Source organism: Sinocyclocheilus grahami, unplaced genomic scaffold, assembly GCF_001515645.1.
Source record: "Sinocyclocheilus grahami isolate Dianchi unplaced genomic scaffold, SAMN03320097.WGS_v1.1 scaffold317.1, whole genome shotgun sequence".
Classification (NCBI taxonomy): domain Eukaryota; kingdom Metazoa; phylum Chordata; class Actinopteri; order Cypriniformes; family Cyprinidae; genus Sinocyclocheilus; species Sinocyclocheilus grahami.
The window spans coordinates 1432063-1440121 of NW_015505496.1; positions in this window are offsets into that span (position 1 = coordinate 1432063).

Consider the following 8059-nt stretch of genomic DNA (forward strand, 5'->3'; position numbering starts at 1 on the left):
CATTTCAAAGTGAATAAAACCTAATCCCGCTCATACTGTAAAGAGTTTAATTGTGATGTGCAACATGTGGAAGGTGCAGGTGGGGGATTACTCTGTTATGGTATTTTACATAATGTTTTTTAGCCCTTAGAACTATTACATGCTGTTTTAGTGATTCCCCCCCCCCCCAATAAATGTTGTTATGTGCCATAGTTCAAAAAACCAATGCAACCATGAGGCATTTGCCGACACTGACGCCAGCACACTCACCTCAGTGCTGGAAGGGTGGGAGAATCACTGTCTGTTATTGCTAAAAACCAACATACGAGTGTCAGTTCACTTTTGACTCCAGCATGAGAGCGAAAATATCACTCTCCACACCCCATGTTATAAGAAATGACTGACACATCTCTCAGCCAATCCAATAAGGCTGCCACAAATGAGATTGGGGCTTGCAGCAGCTAACAAAAGTCACCTTGCCACTGGTCAGAAAAGTTCAGTTAATGGACATGGAAAGAAACAATGACCGGCGGTGATTTTTCTGCTGGTTTCAGAGCCTTTGTGTCATCTGATGCCCAGAACAGCTTTTAGAATTTTACAGCAGATGTTTGAGCAATTTGCACTAATATTTCAGGTTGCAACAGAAAAATGCTACAGTAGGAAAGTTTATTTTTATTTCCTCATTTGCAGAATATTGCTGAATATTAGCAGAGTGCGAGTGATCAAAAGGTGATTTGCTCTCAAATCAGCTATAAAGCGGTCAGCGACACATGTCGGACAATGCTCCAGTTGTCATTTACGAGGGCTGTTGGAGGAACACAGACTATTCCAGTTGGGTCCAGCTCAGCCAAGCCCGCCCACCACAGAGATGCACTGAGAGGAGGCGCTTTACTACCTCAGATGCTCCAAGTTCTCTAAGCACAAACACAGGCTGCCCACGCGCCCAGCAGCACCTCTCCCAGTCGCTGGCATCATTTAACATTACAATATTTTCCCAGTGTTTTTTGACGGATGATGGGGCCTCATTACTATGCAAGTGCCAGATGAATCATAAACCTATACCATATGCCATCGCAATTTGCTGATGGGACCAAGCTGTTTTGGTGGATATAAAATCCAGGGATTATAAATGCCTGATCCTCAGTGAATGGTAGAGGCACAAGGTGGAGTGAACGCAAGCCGTCTTATCTAATGAATTGGGTCAGTGAGCAGCGGAAAAATGCAAAGATCCACCAGTATCAGCCTGCTACCTTTACTTTGGTTAATCCTCAAAATAGCAGAAATGTTCTGGGCAATGGCACTGTTGAAAAAAATGAAACCAAACGGTTCAGTGACAACATGTTTATCACCTTCAGTCAATGTCAAAGCTGTACGATGAACAAACAAAATAAAAGGACCATCTGAATGATTTTATATTAACTTTTTACATAATTTCACCAGGATTATTCAGTGTGGACACATACATTAGGTGCACTGTCACCAACAGCAATTCAAAATATTTCAATAATGTCCACTATCTGCATGTTGGCCTTCTCTTTACACTTTTATATGTTTTATATTTTATAAAATATAATGAGCTAAATAAACTATTAATAATCAATTTCTTTAATGCAAATATACAATAAAGGGGTAAGTAAGACATTTGAAAGAAATATTTATTCAGCAAGGATGCATTAAATTGTCAAAGCTAATAAAAGAGCAGTAGAAACTGACAAAAGATTTTTATTTCAAATAAATGCTGTTCTTTTTAACTTTCTATTCATCCAAAAATTCTGAAAAAGCATCCTGGTTTCCACAAAAATATTGAGCACCAAATCAGCATCATGTGACACTGAGGACGTAATGGCTGCTGAAAGTTAGATTGTGAAATATTATTAGCAATGTTGTTGTTGTTGTTGGTTTTTTTTTTATGCAGCATTGGGGAATATAAGAGACTTCTTAAAAATCTTACTGACCCCCAGACTTTTGCTACTTTGATAGTGTTTTTCTTTTTACTTGACAGCCTCTTATTGCATGTAAACCTCACTTATTGTTTTGTATTGTATTTTTATTTATCTTTTTTTAAGTGCCTTAACCAGCATCTTAGTCACAAGTGTAAATAAAGAAACCCTAAATCATTGTTAAAACCCAGCAATGATTTATTTACCCTACAAAATTGTTTCACTTATTATGACATAAATTGCTGGTGAAATGAAAATCTGTTAATCCCCCAGCTAACGTCACCTTTGCTATAATCCTTAACAGCCAACAGCTGCAATGTGTTATGTGATTATGATGTTCACAAAAACAGCTTCTGAAGCAACCGCACCAGCAAACTGTTTGTTTGTGTGTGGATTAGTCATACCCCAGGTGATCACCTTTGACGGTCTCATTCAGCTTCCTCTTTTCAGTTTGAATCTGTTATATAAATGATCTTGCACTGTATATACCATTGAGGTACTGTAGATAATAACCAAGCACAATGTAACATGTTTGTGTTCGAGCTCAAAGAACTTGTTGACTTCACCTATCTGGTTTCCTGAACTACTTCAACTCCTTTGCACTGAAAAGCTGCACTGAAGTCCATAACTCATGTCCTGAGAGGCAGAATGCTGACCACCAGCCTCCCATTTTTAATTGAGCAGGTCTGAAGCAGACTTTATGTCTTACCTTTTACGAGCCGCAGATCCATTAAAGGCCAAACTGCTGTAATTTAATCATTTTCATTGTGGAAAATGTTCTCGATCAATGTGATAGATTTCTTCATCAATCAATATTACATAGAATCCAAGCCCTGAATAGAAGTTATCAAGCCATGAATTTCAGTTTTATGAACCACATCTCTTCTAAACGTTCATTAGTAAAGCCAGCTATGCACTGATCTACGGCTGCGTCAGGAAAATTAAATTAAAAACTGGACAGACAGCTTTTAGCATCTCTATTTGTCACTGTATCATTTTAAACCACTACATTTATTTTTTCTAAAATTGTTTGTGAGGTGTCAGCTTTTCAAAATTAGAGCACACCTGTCATTTTCAATGTCACCTTCATTTCATGTAATAACACACTAAATAAATCCTTTTGTGATTTGCATTTAAATCCTTTTTTTATCAAAATCAAACGTCCAGTCAAAATAATCTGTTATTTTTAAATCTAGTCTAATTCTGTCCATATTAACTTGAATAGTTCAATATTAATCAAAAGCTGTAAACACCTAGTAATCATAATTAAATCACAATTGTACTTCCTTTGAACCCGATTATGAAAATAAATAAACAAACTGTAAAATATTATTACACAATATTAAATTCTAAAACTTCTGATTTTCCTGAGATTGCATTCATATCATAAGCTGCAAACACTTAGAAATAATCAAACCACAAATGTACTTTCTTTTAACCTAATAATTAAAAATAAATAAATAAACAAACTGTAAAATATTATTACACAATATTAAATTCTAAAACTTCTGATTTTCCTAAGATTACACTCATAAGCCAAGACTGAAATGAAAAACAGTGCATATCAATCATAATTAAACTACTATAGTACTTTCCTTGAACCTGATTATGAAAACAAACAAATAAACAAACAAATTGCACTCATATCATAAACCAATATGAGGAAAAGCATGTATTTTTTAAATCCTCAGATATGTAAAATCAGATTATATCAGTGATAATATCATACAGACATAATATGAAGAAGCGAGAATCCCCTGATAATTGTAGTTTCAAGCTGCTGTTCCTACAGGGCAGAGTCCAGGATGTCGTGTTTTTTCTTCTTCTTTTTTCATTCACTCTGTTGTTTGGTGGTGAAATAGACGGTGACTGGAGGATGGGGGTAGAGATCACTGATGCTCGCTCTCACCCCCTACCCCAGGGCACACCAGGTGAGAGATGGAGAGAAAGAGAGGGTGAAAAGAGAGAAAGACACACAGCTGTGGAGTTCTTTACAGGCAGACGAGAGGGCCCTGCAGGCACATCTCATTATTTGAAGGTCATCCTTTTTCATACGACAAAAACCCAGTGCCATGTTAAAGTCTGTCCCAACGAATCTGCTGGACCCCATTTGATGGTCAAAAGGAGTAAACAGCAGTCAGGAAACTGAAAAAGAATTACAGTGGGTATAGAAAAGAATCACCTCCCTTTAAAATAAATCACAGTTTGTTGCTTTGCAGCCTGAAATGAAGACAGACACAGTTTTTGTTTTATCCAGCTGTATTTACTCAGTGCAACTTATAACATCCAAGTGAAAGATATAACACCAGCATGTCAGACAAAAATAAATAAATTCATAAACAAACAGAATCACGGAGTTGGAAAAAAGGATCACCCCCTTGTGACAGTATTTTGTTGAACCATCTTTGCTTTAATTAAAGCCTTTAGTCTGTTGGGATATGTCTCTACTAACTTTGCACATCTAGACTTTGCGATATTTGCCCACTCTTCTTTGCAGAACTGCTCAAGTTCAGTTCAATTTAAAGGTGAGCGTTTGTGGACTGCAGTCTTCAAGTCATTCCACAGATATTAAATGTGGTTTAAGTCTGGGCTCTGACTAGGCCATGCAAGGACATTCACCTGTTTCTTCTTCAACCACTGTGTGCTCAGTTTTGCTTTGTGAGCAATGGGTCATTGTCTTTTTGGAAGATAAAACTTCTTTCCATTGACAACTTTCTGGCTGAGGGCAGCAGATTTTCCTCAAGAATTTGACGGTATTTTGCCCCATCCATTTTTTCTTCTCTCCTGACAAGTGGTCCAGTTCCTGCTGCAGAGAAACACCCTCATAACAGGATATTACCACCTCATGTTGAAGGAATGGTGATATTTGGATGGTGAGCTGTATTGGATTTCCACCAGATATATAATTTGGTGTTGAGGCCAAATATTTCAATTTTAGTCTCATCTGCCTCAGAATCTCCAAGGAGCGTTTTGGCAAAGCTCAGTCGTGACTGCATGTGGCCTTTCTTGAGGAGTGGCTTTTTTTCCTGCAACCCTCCCATACAAGCCACATTTGTGGAGAATTTGTGATATTGTTGTCACATGCACACTCTTTGTCATAAATCTGCAGCTTCTTCAGAGTTGCTGTAGGCCTCTTGGTCACCTCTCTGAGCAGTTTCCTCCTGACTCTTTCATCCAGTTTGGAGCGACGTCCTGATCCAGGGAGGGTCTGTGTTGTACCAAATACCTTCCACTTCTTAATAATAGACTTCAATGTGCGTCTAGGCATTGATAAAATCTTTGAAATGTTTTCGTATCCATCTCCTGACTTGTGCCTGTCTACAACTTTATCCCGAAGATTTTTTGACAGTGCCTTGCCACCCATAGCTGATTGTTTGCTTCAGTTGCACTAGAAAAGACTGAAATGCTCCAGGAAAGCTCTTTTCATGCTGAGCTAATCAAAAGCTCACAACCGATCACAGTTGAAAGTCAAATGGCTTTGTGTGCCATTGAGAAGGTGATTAGCTACACCTGATTGAGTTTACAAAACATTTTATGAGGGGGTGATCCTTTTTCCAACTCAGTGATTCTGTTTTTATTTATTTTTTTTTTTTCTGACATGTTGGTATTATATCTTTCACTTGGATGATGGAAGTTGCACTGAGTAAATACAGCTGGATAAAACAAAACAAAAACGGTGTCCGTCTTCATTTCAAGCTGCAAAGCAACAAAATGAGGGGGTGATTCTTTTCTATACCCACTGTTTATGATGATATTATTCTTGTGTTGATCATTTACTATGTATTCTTTAAATGTCATGAAGTGTTTTAAGCTTTTTTTTATTTTATTTTATATTTAGCCAGTTAATTGTCATATTGTTTGTTTATATTGCTATACTTGATATGCATATTCAGTGACATTATTTTTTTCACTTGGTTAAAATTGCAGCTGTTCAAACATTCACTCTAAACAATAAATGATGGTAACATCATTCGGTCTGTACATCATAAACACAAAGAAACTGAAGCAGAGGACAGTGGTATCTTTATTCTTCAATGGCTGCTCCTCAGGGTCTAGGCATGTAACCCAATTAGCTTATAATTGATGCACTTTGAAAATTAATTAACTCTAAAACCAAAGGCTGGCTTATAATTAACTGTCTACATGCTGCATTTATAAGAAGAGTGCTATTGACTGATTGTGACTAAAGCACTATAGTGAACCCAATAGCCCACTGTTCATTACTGCCACCTGTGAAGTCATAAGGCAGCATACAGGGCACCAATCACTGAGCTAATTTACATCTGTGCCTTTACCAGGTGTGTATATACTGCATATGATTTCCATATGATGAGACACTGTTGCAATAAATATTAGAAACACCTCAGATTATGCAATTCACTTCAAGTTCAAGAATTTTACATGAAGCACTTTTACAGGTTCCAGAATGGCAAGATTTTCTCTCATAACATAGACTTCCCAATGCAGTGTTTACTGCCAACGATTGTTTTATTGGCAACCACTATGTGATGCATAATTTAGAGTCATAATTTTAAATATGCTCTTTTCTGCCTCAGCATGTATATTTTATCCCCGTGTCTCTCAGGCCATAAAACGCATCCACCAGATCTGCGTTGGGTCACGACTCACTGCAGGCCCAGCGTGGATCTCTGCAAACAGATGCTCAGAATTAGCAGTGAAACAAATGTAGGCCTTACATATTATTTTGCCTTACATATGCAAAAGAAGACTTTAAGAGACATATTCATACTCGTAAAATGAATAATAAAAATGCAGGTATTTATTGTGTCTGTGTGTGTGCGGCAGGTGTGTCTGTGTGTGTGTATACAAAATTTAAAATATACTATAGAAACACACTAGTACATAAAGAATTAGTAAGCAGCAGGGGCAGATTGGCCATCTGGCAATTCTGGCAAATGCCAGAGGGGCCGGACCATTTTGTTTAATATGGGCCGGTCAGATTTTTTCTAAATATATATAAATAAAATTGTTAGTACGGGTCAACAGCGCATAGGACGGGTTTTTATCGCTTGCACAATTTCTCTATGGTTATAGTAATAATAATGTTAATAATAAATAAATGTTAAGCATTTGATTTGGCCCAGTCGGCAACGGCCGTCCGCCTGGTCCCGAGATGGGTCGACCGAACCGTTCAGTCAAAATCAAGCACTCATCAGAGAGAATGCAACACGAGCTTTTCAGTAAAAGCTAGATAATGGACCGTAAAAAAAGGAAAGGCGGTGCAGAAAAACTTTGAGAAAAAAAGGGCTTAGGTCCGACGCTGCTAAATGCGTAAAATTAACCGAACTCTTTTCAAAAGGTTTAAATTCGGCTGCTGCAGCGGAGGACAGTTAGTGCCGCAGAGGTAAGAAGAAAACTGAAAATACAGGGCCGGACCATTTTGTTTAATATGGGCCGGTCAGATTTTTTCTAAATATATATAAATAAAATTGTTAGTACGGGTCAACAGCGCATAGGACGGGTTTTTATCGCTTGCACAATTTCTCTATGGTTATAGTAATAATAATGTTAATAATAAATAAATGTTAAGCATTTGATTTGGCCCAGTCGGCAACGGCCGTCCGCCTGGTCCCGAGATGGGTCGACCGAACCGTTCAGTCAAAATCAAGCACTCATCAGAGAGAATGCAACACGAGCTTTTCAGTAAAAGCTAGATAATGGACCGTAAAAAAAGGAAAGGCGGTGCAGAAAAACTTTGAGAAAAAAAGGGCTTAGGTCCGACGCTGCTAAATGCGTAAAATTAACCGAACTCTTTTCAAAAGGTTTAAATTCGGCTGCTGCAGCGGAGAACAGTTAGTGCCGCAGAGGTAAGAAGAAAAGAGAAAATACAGCTAGCACAAGTCATTTTCACACTACTTCTGCCAGTTAGCTCCTGTTTTTTTTTTGACAGTAGCCTACATTGTATTAAACAGTTGTAAGCTTAGCGTAGAACCCCAGTATATTTTAAAATGTCATTGCTTCGTGATAATTGGTTAACTTAAGTGTTAATGAGCCTGTTACTGAATTGCATGACTGAAATATCAGCAGATAAAGTGGGATTTAGGGTAAAAACTGATGTAGGCTACTTGCAATATAATCTAACACTTCAAAAACCTATAGCAATAGCCATAGTACTATAG